This window comes from Bubalus kerabau, chromosome 9 (genome assembly GCF_029407905.1).
Source record: "Bubalus kerabau isolate K-KA32 ecotype Philippines breed swamp buffalo chromosome 9, PCC_UOA_SB_1v2, whole genome shotgun sequence".
Lineage (NCBI taxonomy): Eukaryota > Metazoa > Chordata > Mammalia > Artiodactyla > Bovidae > Bubalus > Bubalus kerabau.
This window is the reverse complement of record NC_073632.1, coordinates 56,321,743-56,336,730: the sequence shown is the minus strand read 5'-3', so window position 1 is coordinate 56,336,730 and position 14,988 is coordinate 56,321,743. Positions and strand designations below refer to the sequence as shown.

Below are 14,988 nucleotides of genomic sequence, written 5' to 3'. Positions count from 1 at the left end.
TTCCTTCCACTTGAATTTTCTCTCCTCTTGAATTTTTTAAGTAGGACACCTTTTCAAATTGTTTCTTAATTTAGATTATAATTTCTGTATTCTGTCTTGGAATATTTAGCTATGTCACTGGGGAGATATTCACAGATGATTGGCCTTTTTCCTGACTAAGCAGGTTAGTGCTGCTCTGATTTCCTACCTCCCAGGTATACAGAGACTCTGATGTATCATCTCACAAAACAAAGCCAAGCAGTGCTTCCTGCATGTTGTTATTTGAGTCTCTAAGGGCCTATAGGCCATTTGCATTTTTTTTTTCAGTTGGTGTTGCCTAAAGTGGCTTACTTTAAGAACAGATTTCTTGAAAGTTTACTGTTTTCTTTTTAAAATTCTATGTATATTTTCCACTTTACTTAATAATACAGAGGTTTTTGTTGAAATATAAAAATAATGTGTTCCTCAAGCCTTCCAGGAAATGTGCCTAACCAGATCTGTGAACCATGTTTATCCTGCAGATAATGTGTCACAGCACAAGGCTGAATGCTCTAGGGGTAGAAGTACCCCACTTAGAAACACAGACCTTAAGAAGAGCTCTGTTTCATCTCAGAAGCTGCACACCTGAATTATGGAAGCCTTCTGAGAACACATGACACTGAACAATTATAAAATGTGTGTGTGCATCTTTGTACTCCATCGACACTTGGCTTAATTTTGGAGGATATGGAAAAATAAACCATGAGTTTGTTACATAAATATAGAGCTAATATGTATAATAGTCTTTCATAAAGCAATTTTTTACTTGGCTAAGATTTTCATTTGGGTTTAATTTAAGATAGTATAACCATAATTATATCACTCAATTCTTAAGCAAGAAACCTTGAAGTGTTTCTCAGAGACCTCTAAAGATTTATTTAGAATTTATATTAAGTGTTCCTTTCTATCATTAGGCTGATTATATAGCTGCAGTTTTTACTCCTTTTCCTCTTCTTTCCTATTTTCATGAGATCAGAATTCTTGTTTATCTATGCTGCTACTGCTAAGTCACTTCAGTCGTGTCCGACTCTGTGCGACCCCATAGGCGGCAGCCCACCAGGCTCCCCCGTCCCTGGGATTCTCCAGGCAAGAACACTGGAGTGGGTTGCCATTTCCTTCTCCAGTGCATAAAAGTGAAAAGTGAAAGTAAAGTCGCTCAGTTGTGTCTGACTCCTAGCGACCCCACGGACTGCAGCCTACTAGGGTCCTCTGTCCATGGGATTTTCCAGGCAAGAGTACTGGAGTGGGGTGCCATTGCCTTCTCCGTGTTTATCTATACCACCCTTTAATTCTCAATATTTTTTTCTGAATAAATTTCTCCAGTTTTCTCATTTTCCTATATCTGATGCCCCATCCATCTCTCTCATGCTGCTGAATCAAGCAAAGCCTCTACCTTATTTAAATGTATTGCACATACTTTTCATGGTTATTCAGTTCTGGATTGTAGGCTCTCAAAAGGCACAGATTACTTCCATTCACTTATCCTATGGACAAGAAGGATATTACACTGTGATAATAATAAACATGAGAAAAATCTTATATGGAATAAGCATCACATCATTAAAAACAATCGTATAAAATAATGCAATTTCCTCAAATAACAGTCAGGAAAAAACATGATAAACATTTGTCTTAAACCAAATTTACTTACTTTACCTGTTACATAATAATCACCTCTAATGATTAACATCATACTTTAAGAAATGTTGATGTTTTATGTTGGTATTTTGTTTAGGAATTTTTTCATATCTCCATTCATAGTTTTTCTTTTCTACTGATTGTTAAAGTTCTCAAAAGATCTTCTCCTTCATGTATTGAGAAGGATTATAGTACAGCAATTAAGGGCAAAGACTGGAGACAAACTAAAGGTATACAATCCTGATATCCCCACTTATCAGCTGTGAAACCTTGAGGAAATCATTTAATCTTTCTGTGCCCTACTTCAGAGTATGATAATAGCCTCCTTGCACAGGATTGTTGTGTGGATTAAATAAGTGATATATGTTAAAGAATTTAGAACAGTGCCTGACTCATTGCACCTGCTTTCATGCATATTAATTAATATCATTCAGGGATATTATTTTGTTATCTCCTGAGCTGAACTTAACAATTCCATGGCATCTTTTTCATATCTTGTGGCTTTTCTGTTTTTAACTCTCATCAATTTTTGCATCTCTAGCTCATGTCTTACTTAGGAAATAAACATCTCTTTTATGATATTTCCAATTTTCTCCTGTAATATGTGAAATTATTGAAAGCAGAGGGAGAGCTGAATATCCTAATCATCCTCTCCAAATTGCACTTATTGGTTTGTGGTATGTATTGCCTACTAGCAATTTCTTTCACCATCACCATCATCTTGATCATGATCATCATTTCATCATAACTAACATTTACTGAATGCTTAGGATCTGCCAGGAACTAATCTAAGCACTTTACACTTACTGAATTATTGAATCTTCATGAGAGTCCCAGGAGGTAGGTAATATTATCCTTAGTTACAGATACAGAAATACTGCAGTGGTGTCATCATTTCTCCTGCTGCTTTTTTACCTTTGCGTTGCCTCAGAGAACCGCTACAGCTGAAACACCCTCACGTTGGTGATCCACCCTGCCTTCCCTGCTTTGAACCCTTATAAGATGACAAATGACCACTGAGTGGATGATGTGTTTCTCGTTTCTCTTATAACAGTTTTGAGGATTCATTTAGGGAACATTAAACTGGAGGGGAGTGTGAAGGAGAATGGATACATGTATATGTACAGCTGAGTCCCTTTGCTGTCCACCTGAAACTGTCACACCATTGTTGATCAGCTGTACTCCAGTACAAAATAAAAGTCTAATACTTGAACACATGGATCAGCCTGATTTGGTTTTTGCAGGTACTAAAATTAGAGGGAGAAAGGTATTTGGAATAAATTGTGACAAAGAAGGAAAATGAGTTGCTGTGTGAGGTTTCATGCAATGCCTCCTGGATTGAGCAAATGGAGAAATACTGAACTGAAAAAAAAAAAAGGGGGCCTCTAGTATTGCTCTCTGGTAGATGAGGCCAGCCTGGTGGGGTGGGAGGAGAAGGCTTGGCACTTCACAGAGACAGATGCTTGAACGGATTTTGCAGGTGGTTTTATGCTGGTTCATGGTGGGCTCTTTGGCAGATCTTTCCCTTGGCTCTTTTAGCTCAATCCGGGCTTGAGGTGACACTGTGTGTCTCTGATTGCAATGTATGTTCAATGACCTTACCAGTATCTTTCCAGCTCACATTAAAATATATTTTTTGTCTGCTTTTTTTTCTGATTTTAATACTGAAAGTTTTTTTTTTTTCAATTTAAATATTTAGAGAGCCACTTTATGGATGAAACTGCCTTGATTGCTGTATGAATCTTCCCTTAAAAGGCTAGAGTGAGAATAGGTTCTTCAATACCTGCTCTTGTTGGTTTCATTTAAAATCCCAGATGCAACATTTTAAACTGCAGTTATAGAAGCTAACACTTGCTGCGTAGTCACTGAGTATCAGTGTTTCAAGTGCTTTACTTAATCTGTAGCTTTTCATTCTCACAACAATCCAGTGGGGGAGGAACTATAGATATCCTCATTTTACTCATGGAGAAAATAAAATATGGAGGGGTTAAATAACTTGGGCTTTTCTGGTGGCTTAGAGGGTAAAGAATCTGCCTGCAAGGCAGGAGACCTGGATTTGATCCCTGGGTTGGGAAGATCTCCTGGAGAAGGGAATGGCTATCCACTCCAATATTCTTGCCTAGAGAATTCCATGGACAGAGGAGCCTAGCCTGAGGCTACTCAGGAGGTTGGCAAGTAAGATTTGTAGCCAGGTCTATGTCTTCAGAACCCATACTCTTAACCATGACGACACTGCCTTTTGGACAATCATCTCCAGGCAAGGTGCTTCTTTGTACAGTCTATTTTCTGTCGCTGTCAAGCACAAAGCAAGCCAAAAACTCTCTTGCAGAGACATACAAAATGATAACTTAAACTTGTTTTTCTGTGTTCTCTGCTTTTACCAGCTTGAGAATAGGAGACCTAAGTTTTTTAATTTTAATTGGTTATATTGAAATACATTAAATAGAATCTGTGGCAGCAGCTGTGTATTCTCACTGTGACTTGAAAACTACATTCATTGATATCTTTTTAGTCTTTTTTTTTTGGAAAGAAATCTATTGTCCATTATAGCGGCTACTGCTCTGAACTCTTTTGATAATTGTCCATGTGAGTATCTGTGCTGTCTTCTTTGAGGAAAATGACAATGGCATACTGTACTTCACAGGTGCAAAAATGAAATGATTTGCTTCATCATTTAGTCTGCTTAATTTACAGCTTTTTATGTTTAATTATGTCTATTGTTCATAGATTGGATATTGAGGATCCTACAAAGATGATATTTTGAATCAGCTTTGTAATGTCATTGAGTAGGTCTTACACTGCAGGATACGTCAATCTTTTCTCCAATTGTGACAGTTTGGATATCCTCAGGGGTTCCGAGCTGTCTTCAATTATGCCAGCTGTCTGAATATGGAATGTAAATCTACTGTTACAGTGGGGAATTAAATATTATTTGGCCCAATTTTACCTTTCTACTTAAAAGTGAATAGCATGTGCCTGCCTGTGCAGTGAAAGTAGACAGATGCATTGCGTGCAAATGTGCTATGGGTACAATTTCCCTTTCTAAGCATTTATGGTTTGGAGAGAACCCCCATCTGCCACTAAGTCAAGTAACCTTGGGTATGTTTCCTTACCTCTCTGGGATTTTATTTCCTTCCCTCTAAAAGGAAGGGGTTATTCTGAATCTTTTGGAAGCCATTTGGGATTGAGTTGTATTTTGTGATCTTGGGAATTTTATTAGTCTCACCTCTATCTATACTGTTCCTGCTCCAATGACCTGGGGAAGCCTCAGGTCAGCACCCACCTAAGGCTCACCCATGACACTATAGTTTTCTTGAGAACAGACAACTGTAGCTAAATCACCGTGATCTCAAATTTCTCCCTACCCTGTTCCCCTTAGGGGTAATATAATGTTTCTTGGCAGCTTGTCCAGGAAACATTCACAATGAAATGTAATCAGAGTATAAGAATTTCCTTTTGAGATTGATGAGCAGTAAATTTCTAGCTGACTGTTAAATGTGTTGTTCCCATTTGGAAGAACTTCCCATAGCATCTACAACTGGGTGTTTTAGATGGTATTCCTGGTTGTAGAGAATAAGATGATGGGTTGTGTTCACTTTCTTAAGTCCATAAGGTGTGTCTTAGTTCATCTTTGAATGCCACTTTAAGTTATGCATAATTTATTATGCTATTCCTTTTTATCACTATCCACAGGCACGGGAGACCTAGAGATTAGGGTTGTGAAAATGAACGTCACTCAATCATGTCCAACTCTTTGAGACCCCATGGACTATACAGTCCATGGAATTCTCCAGGCCAGAATACTGGAGTGGGTAGGCTTTTCCTTCTCCAGGGGATCTTCACAACCCAGGGATAAAACCCAGGTCTCCCACATTGCAGGCGGATTCTTTACCAGCTGAACCACGAGGGAAGAGATTAGGGTTGGGGTGCATAAAATTTTAGGGGAGTAAGAAGACAGTGTGGGACATTCATAATCTAGAAGCCTAAATCATTTTCAGTTAGTCATTGGATATGCTTATATCTGGATCTGGCTGAATCCCCATTATGTTCATTCATTCATTTGATAAATAAGAATTTGTTGTGCACCCATCGTATGATGGCATTCTTCTAGGCCCTGAGGACACAAATGTGAACAAGACAGAGAAAAACATTTGCTTTCATAAGATTTACACCAGGAAGAGTTCAACAATGAGATGTGAGCTGACTTTCACCCAGGCATCATTGTTATGCCTAGTGATGTAATTCTTTTGGTCTTTATTTTGCTTCTTTTTTGGTTGTTGGAATGCTGTCTTGTCACAAAAGCCAAACATATTATTCCAATGTAATAGACAAAATGTGATTATGTGGTGGCCTCTAACTTTCTGATACTGTGGCAAGGATTATGAGTTGTTAAGATTGATGTAAAGCTTCAGCATCAAGCACAGAGCTGACTTAAGGTAATTAGTGAATCATAAATGAAAAATATTGGGCGAATTTTAGTTTGGTCTATCATCAGGTCAGTTGTGCTGGGGAGTACTTGGGAGGAAAGGAGGTGTATGGAATTTTTTCTCAGTGCCATGGCTTAAGGGGAGGAAAGAAAGACTATTTACTGTGTTTTAGAAAAGAGAAGAGCTTGGAAGTGGGAATAAATTCATAGTGCATGGCACAAATTGTATGTTCATCTCATTTGACAGTTGAAAAAATTTGAACTGGTATATTTCAAATAAATGATCTGAATTATAGAGAAATTTAATCAACCATTTAGATGTAGAAGGTTTGAGGCAATGAAGTTTAGCATTCTCGCTGGTTTTGAGAGGATAGTCCTGAGCTTTCACCCAGAGGATGTCTGTTCTTTACTTTTTTTGTTCTCTTGAAATATATTGTGTCTCATGCAGCATCATCTTCTGCATATGCCTTGGCTGGGTCTTTTTTTTTTTGAAGTAAAACTTAGGAATCCCCTTTTATCCCCATATTTTCTCCTTATTGTCTAGAGGGAAAACAATAAAAGGGTTAGAGAAGATAATCATGAAATTCTTCAAGAGTGGTTCCTCCCATCCAAAACTTGGTCCTGTTCCTTTTTGGCATTACGTATGGGTGGGAAATCTCCAGTGTGTACATTTAGCTTTGTTGGCCTTTGGGATGCTTCATTGCACATGATGCGGCACTAATCAGATGCTCTGCCCGGCACAGATGTGTCTAACCTGCTGTCTGTACACCTGAGAATTGGAAAGGTGATGTGCTCAGCATTCTGTTATAAGCTGATTTCTCTAGGAACTTTAAAAACCTCTAATGAAAAAGCCTCTCCCGCCACCTGAGGCTTCCTTTTACTCTTTCACTGGTGTTCCAAGATGATCAATAGGAAATACTTTCAAAACACTCTGTTTGGAGTTCAAACAACTGGACTCTGGTAAGTCTGGGCAGTCCTGCACAGAAGCTCACTCTTTAACTTCCACTTACAATCATATTGGAAATGTACATGATCAAATTACTTAAACCTTCAGTGCTATCCTTGTGAACTGCTCGTTCTCACCCATTCAATAGTCAAGGTCAGTTATCTGTCAGGCACTGGAGGGAAATATAAGATGTCTTCAAGGAGCTCCTGGTTTTGGAAAGGAGAGAGAAAAAGAAAATAATTGATGTATGATATTGTAAGCACTATAATTGAATTATATGCAGGGTACCATAGGTATCATATGATATAACAATAGATGCTTATAATGATTATCCTTCATCATTAGAAAGTGGTTAAATGTTTCCAAAATTCTCAGTTAAAAGGTTGAAATTTATCATAGAAAGACAATTCAAAATGTGCTAATTGAAGGACTATATATTGGTTGCAGAATTTGTCATTATTTTGAATATTTTATTTTCTAGAAATTTCTGATGATTGAAAAATTATTTTGCTTGTATCTGGCTATAACCTCAGCATTTACAACATTTCCTGGCACATAGTACAAACTAAATAAATATTTAATAAATGCATGAATTATCCTGAAACGAAAAAAAATACCACCATCAGAGTTTGATTAGAGAATCATAGTAGAAATGGCCATAGGGAGTTTAAACTCAAAGCCTTAGTCTGTGCACAGAACTAATAAGGCCAAGGACAAAGTTTTCTTTCTTGTATGAACAAGTTAAATTTGTGTCATGGAATGCAGCAGGGCAAAGACATTTGGGAATTGAGTTAAAGCAATTAGGTTCTGCAGCCATAGATCAAATTTTAGAGAACTTCAAGGAGCCACAGGATTCTAAAAGTCAAAGTAATACGAAGAAAGGCTAAAACAGGAAAAAATCAGAAAGTGCCTTAAACCTTGTCAGGAGATTGTTTAAATCTCAGAGGTCAGTTCATGCCTGCCTCCAATCTGCCTGTTGACAGGCACAGCTGCCTCAATGGACTCACATGGTTTGGGCCATTTTCTTATCTCAAACTGGTAGGTTTGGATGGGCTCCTGACCAACAGACAGCTAACCCATTCTTCTACACCTTACCTGGCTTAAGGGAGTATTACTCAGCCATTAAAAAGAATACATTTGAATCAGTTCTAATGAGGTGGATGAAACTGGAGCCTATTATACAGAGTGAAGTAAGCCAGAAAGAAAAACACCAATACAGTGTACTAATGCATATATATGGAATTTAGAAAGATGGTAACAATAACCCTGTGTATGAGACAGCAAAAGAGACACTGATGTATAGAACAGTCTTATGGACTCTGTGGGAGAGGGAGAGGGTGGGAAGATTTGGGAGAATGGCATTGAAACATGTAAAATATCATGTATGTAACGAGTTGCCAGTCCAGGTTCGATGCACGATACTGGATGCTTGGGGCTAGTGCACTGGGACGACCCAGAGGGATGGTATGGGGAGGGAGGAGGGAGGAGGGTTCAGGGTGGGGCACACATGTATACCTGTGGTGGATTCATTTTGATATTTGGCAAAACTAATACAATTATGTAAAGTTTAAAAATAAAAATAAAATTTATAAAGTAAAAAAAAAAAAAAAAAAGAATCTGAGGTGTGTATATCTATGGAGCAGAAACGAAATCTGCTAGTGGGAGGAGCTGACTCAGGAAGGCCATGGCTGAAATTATGAGGGAGAAGTCACAAGGCAAAGAACCGAGTTATGCAGAGACCCCATGTGAAGGAGATCAGACGGCCCCTGAGAGACACTGAGGGAGAGAACTGCCAAATCTCCCGAAGGCTTTTCATTCCTGGTACTCATGTCCTTAGAATTTCACACCTGTTCACCCCCCGCCACCCCCTCCCCACCACACACATCCAAGATTTTTATTGCTGTTGTTGTTGCTAGAGGTAACTAAGGTAGGATTTTGTTCTTTCCATCACATCCAAAAAGCCAATTAAATTATTCACAAATGCTAATTTGTTGTTGTTGAGATGTTAGGTGGGATTAAGAGAACTGTGTGGACAGAACATTTCCATCACTGTATTTGAATGAAAACAATTCAAATCTCCTAATTGCCCTCATGTCTACCCCTGTCTGGGTTAGCTGGCCTCTCAGACTTGCCCTACAAACTCTATTATATATATATATACACATACATACATACATACACACACACACATAAACATATATGTACACATATGTATATATACACACATATGTATACATATATACACACATGTATATATATACACACAAATATACATATACATGTATATGTATATATATATATGGAGAAGGAAATGGCAACCCACTCCAATACTCTTGCCTGGAAAATCCCATGGACGCAGGAGCCTGGTAGGCTTCAGTCCATGAGGTCGCTAAGAGTTGGACTTGACTGAGCGACTTCACTTTCACTATTCACTGTCATGCATTGGAGAAGGAAATGGCAACCCACTCCAGTGTTCTTGCCTGGAGAATCCCAGGGACTGGGGAGCCTGGTGGGCTGCCGTCTATGGGGTCGCACAGAGTCGGACACGACTGAAGGGACTTAGCAGCAGCATGTATGTGTGTGTGTGTGTGTGTGTACATATATATATATATATATATATATATATATCACTATCATGGAAATAAATATAGAGTCACAGTTCTTTCTTAATCAGACTCTGCATGCTCCACTAGATAGTAAGCTTTGAGGATTAAGGTTTTGAATTGTTTACTGTTCTTGCAGTGTCCACTATGGTGGTGGTGGTTTAGTTGCTCAGTCATGTCTGACTCTTTGCAACCCCATGGACTTTAGTCCTCCAGGCTCCTCTGTCCATGGGATTTCCCAGGCAAGAGTACTGGAATGGATTGCCATTTCCTTCTTCAGGGGATCTTCCCAGCCCAGAGATCAAACCTGAATCTCCTGCATTGCAAGCAGATTCTTTACTGATTGAGCCACCAGGGAAACCCAGTGTCCACTATAGTGCCACGAAAATGCCCAAACTGAATACATTCTTGACCCATGTTTGCTGAAAAAAATCTGTAGTTGGATATAGAGAGGATACACTTTGTTATTTAATATGCAGGCTTAAATATTGAATCTTTCCCCAAATCAACTGTATTTATATGTAGTCACTCAAAGTGAAAGGATATTATGTGGTAGCACTATGATATAACTGGGTAATCAAGTAACTGAATAGAAAAGACAAGAGAATACAATGAGTTGCAACTGAACTTCCACACTCATTCCTGACTATCTTGTAATACTAATAGTTGAAGCATTATTGAGAAAAATTTCAATACTAAATACTGAAAGTGTGCTGCTTGTTGTCTTTTACTGTTCTGCTGCTGCTGCTAAGTCGCTTCAGTCGTGTCCGACTCTGTGTGACCCCATAGATGGCAGCCGACCAGGCTGCCCCGTCCCTGGCATTCTCCAGGCAAGAACACTGGAGTGGGTTGCCATTTCCTTCTCCAATGCATGAAAGTTAAAAGTGAAAGTGAAGTCGCTCAGTTGTGTCCAACTCTTAGCGACCACATGGACTGCAGCCTACTCTCCATCCATGGGATTCTCTAGGCAAGAGTACTGGAGTGGGGTGCCATTGCCTTCTCCGCTTTTACTGTTCATTAATTGCTAATTTGGATTTTACTATTTCTATTGTGGTAACCTCTTTAACTTTTATGCTAATGAATCAAAGCAAAAGCCCTCTTAGTCTTCAAAATAAATGAGCTTCTTACATAGTGACTGGGCTCTGCAGAGGTGTGCTGTGCTGTGCCGTAAATAGAACTAGTTCCCAGCCCCACTCTACTGTAATTACAGGGTCCTAAGGAAGCTTCCCAGGAGGCTCAGTGGTAAAGAATCCACCTGTCAATGAAGGAAATACAAGAGATGTGGGTTTAACCCCTGGGTTGGGAAGATCCTCTCTAGGAGGAAATGGCAACCCCACTCCAATATTCTTGCCTGGAGAATCCCATAGACAAAGGAGTCTGGCCAGCTACAGTCCACAGTGTCACAAAGAGTCAGAGACAACTGAACACACACACAGACACACAAAAGAAAGGTTAGTGGAACAGATCCTCTTACGGATCCTCTTATGGCAAACAGTATGCATATCATGGCTGTCTTAATTTTCAAAAAAACATCTGGCTCAGTAGTTCTTGGCTCCTCTTTTCAATGTCAATTTGACCTATTTGCATTATGAGACACATAGATATATTAGAGTAACTTCTATGTCTGGAGGGATTTGGACTTCAGGGTTAGTCAAGAGAAAGTCACATCCATAACTCCAGATTTCATCTAAAATTTAATGTGATTTTCTTTTTGTTGAGTACATTCTTTTTCTTGCAAAGAGTATTTAGAGTATATATTCATTCAATCCAGCATTATAGTATTTTATAAAAGTTTCAATATTAATTACCTCAATAATGTTACTTTTTCAATTATATTTTCATGCATGTGGAAACAAACATCATGAAATACTTGATTATTTTGGCTGCATTATTTGATTTAATTTTCACTCAGCTATTTCCCGGAGAAGGCAACGGCACCCCACTCCAGTACTCTTGCCTGGAAAATCCCATGGATGGAGGAGACTGTTAGGCTGCAGTCCATGGGGTCGCTAAGAGTCAGACACAACTGAGCGACTTTATTTTCACTTTTCACTTTTATGCACTGGAGAAGGAAATGGCAACCCACTCCAGTGTTCTTGCCTGGAGAATCCCAGGGACAGAGGAGCCTAGTGGGCTGCCGTCTATGGGGTCGCACAGAGTTGGACACGACTGAAGCGACTTAGCAGCAGCAGCAGCAGCAGCAGCTATTTCCACTGAGGTAAATACAAATGGAGAATTTTGGGAAAGTGTCTTTCATATGGGTAATAAATATCTGACCAACCACTGGAACACTGTATTAATATAAGAAAGAAAACAAAAATAAATTAGTTAGTGAGGAAGAAGAGAGAAAAGAGGAGCAATGCTATTAATGGAATATTAAACACTGAAGATTTTAGTAATTGATTATAATATGTCATGTTAATATTTTATCAGAATGCACTTGAGTACATTTTTATTTTTAATAATATGTATATAGCAGATATAACTCCAAATTGCCAATGTTAATCATAAAGACATGACGCTTTTGAAAGTTATGCAAAAGTCTGTTCTCTATAAAGCATTTTAATAATAAAAGTTTAATCTCTGCATTTATTTTTCATATTTTCATTAGCATATTTATCTAATATGATAGATTTCTTTATAGAGTTGATTTGTCCAGAAATACTACTATTACACTGTGTGATATATTGGTAATACTTTAAAATTTGTTTAATAGATTAACAACTCTTCCTTCACAGTTCAGTTCAGTTCAGCTCAGTTGCTCAGTCATGTCCGGCTCTTTGCAACCCCATGAATTGCAGCAGGCCTCCCTGTCTATCACCAATGCCCCGAGTTCACTTAAACTCATATCCATTGAGTCGGTGATGCCATCCAGCCATCTCATCCTCTGTCATCCCCTTCTCCTCCTGCCCCCAATCCTTCCCAGCATCAAAGTCTTTACCAATGAGTCAACTCTTCGCATGAGATGGCCAAAGTATTGGAGTTTCAGCTTTAGCATCAGTCCTTCCAAAGAATAGGAGTATTTGATGATAAAAAACCAAAACAAAACAACAAAAAAAAAACCCTTTTTTTCAGTAAGAAAGGAAAAATGTCAGAAGGAAAATGCTTGAACTGAAGAAGGCTATCCCTGATAACAATAGCTGCCATTGTGTGCTTGCTAAGTCTGTTTAGTTATATCCGACTCTTTGAGACCCTATGGACCATATCCTGCCAGGCTCCTCAGTCCATGGGATTCTCCAGAAAAGAATACTGGAGTGGGTTGCCATGCTGCAGGAAATCTTCCCAACCCTGGGATCGAACTTGCATCTCCTGTGACTCCTGCATTGGCAGGAGGGTTCTTTATCATTAGCACCACCTGGAAAGTCCAGCTGCCATTGACTGAGAGCTTATTCTGTGCCAGGCACCTTTTTAAATGGTTTATGTGCAGCCAATTGTTTATCTTCATTACAAACCTATGAGATTGGTGGTGGTGTCCCCAATGCACAAAAGAGGTAACAGGTGTGGACAGTTTAAAGCTCTTGCCAAGATCACTTAACTAGTAAATGGTGGATTGAGTATTTAAATAGGATTGTTTGATGTCAAACCTCAGCCTCTTATCCACAGTACTGTTTCAGGAACCTGCTTCAGGGTGATATTTGGAGGATGATAAATGACACAATGAATGTGTGGTATTTTACAGTGGATTAAAGTAAGAAAAATTCCAGTATCATTAGGGTTTGGAAAAAAAATGTAGAATCTCTAAATAATTTTTGAGTTAAGCATTGTGTTTTTAAATTGTTTTAGTCTATTTTAAGCCACATTTTTCTAAAGAAGAGAGTTTTAAAAACTTGAAAAATTGACTTTGGAGTTAGTGCAGTCTAATGTAAGAAATATGTATATAATATAACAAAACACACACTGTTAATTATTTTTTGTGGATTTCTACTGACCTTAAATTTCTTGATCTATATTTTTAGACTACAAGTACCATGAAAATTAGAGATGATTCTCCTGACTCCAAGGCAGAGTAGGATCCTGAAGTATTTTCTATTGCAGATAGGTAATAGAGTCAAAGTTAAGAGTCGTCTAATTTTGGTACTAAGGGCAATTTAAGAAAAATATACCTGTCAAAATTATCAAGCTAGCTCATGGTTTATATAACTCTCTATTAACTGAGGTATTTTGTTAACCAGACTCATATTTATTATGTATGACAAAGATGTTAAAGTTTATTAATTAGTTACTTAACTATGGGACTTTTAAATATTTAGCCTCAGTTCAAATAAAATGGATTTTTCTGTTTGTTACTAAATTATATAGTTATGCTACCTTTCTTTATTCAATATCCAGTTTTTCATATTTCATTCCTTACTCCTATACTCATGGAAGATGGCCAAATAATTCACCACCTAATCAGAGAAGCCATACAGTAAGAAGAGAGATCTCTCAGTTTTTCTCATCTACAATAGAAGATTTCTACAGGGACACTACCTTTCCTTTCCCTTCTAATCTCAGAAAAGGAATGTTTCCCATTTGCTTTCAGCTATCTGTGCCCTTGGGTTTCCCAGGTGTTGCTAATGGTAAAGAACTGCTTCCAGTGCAGGTAGACTTAAAAGACTCAGGTTCAATCCCTGGGTCAGGAAAATCCCCTGGAGGAAGGCATGGCAACCCACTCCAGTTTTCTTGCCTGGAGAATCCCATGGACGGAGAAGACTGGCAGGCTGACGTCCATAGGGTAGCACAGAGTTGGACATGACTGAAGTGATTTAGCACGCACATACCTGTGCCTGTAGGTAGCTCAGTGGTAAAGAATCCGCCTGCCAATGAAGGAGACACAGGACATAGGAGACGCGGGTTAGATCCCTGGGTCTGGGAGATCCCCTGGAGGAGGAAAAAGCAATTCATTCCAGTATTCTTGCCTGGAGAAATTCCATGGACAGAGGAGGCTGGAGGGCTACAGTCCATGGGGTCGCAAACAGTTGGACATTACTGAGCAATCAAGCACACACGTACCTGTACCCTTGGTTTCTCTCTCTCTTAATCCCTCTCTACATCACACAGTTACTTCTATTATTTGATTTCTTAAATATCTACTTTCAGCTTAAAAATGTACTCAAGATTTCCTTATCCTTAAAATTCCATCCCTCAACACTTCTTCCCTGTCAAGTTACTCTCTCATCTCTCAATTGCCCTTTTGTAGCAAATTATAGCTGTAGGTTTTCTATCTAATTACTACCCACTCCTTCCTTAATCCTTTATTATCTGGCTTCTACCCACAGTACTGCAGTGAAATCATTCTTACAAAGGTCATCACTTCCTTCTAAATAGCAAATACAACTTCCTGTTCTCTGTGCTAATTCTAACTGCTGAAAATCCTA

At 38.7% G+C, this 14,988-nt stretch overlaps 1 protein-coding gene and 1 long non-coding RNA gene across 13 annotated transcripts in view; one reads left to right on the top strand and one right to left on the bottom strand.

Moving 5' to 3' along the window:
• Positions 1–14,988, top strand: part of GRIK2 (glutamate ionotropic receptor kainate type subunit 2) — a 753,908-nt gene that overhangs the window by 177,994 nt on the left and 560,926 nt on the right. Inside the window, exon 1 of one of the 12 annotated variants that reach the window (XM_055535384.1) lies at positions 13,219–13,319. The exons of the other annotated variants lie outside the window; for them this stretch is intronic. The gene's annotated coding sequence lies outside the window, so the exon portion shown is untranslated. Of the gene's footprint in view, positions 1–13,218; positions 13,320–14,988 lie in introns of those variants that run through there. 12 annotated transcript variants of the gene reach the window in all.
• Positions 6,001–14,963, bottom strand: LOC129619898 (uncharacterized). Its single transcript, XR_008698270.1, has 3 exons — positions 14,624–14,963; positions 14,392–14,491; positions 6,001–7,234 (listed from the first exon to the last, which is right to left on the bottom strand). It is a non-coding gene; the product is annotated as an uncharacterized LOC129619898 (long non-coding RNA).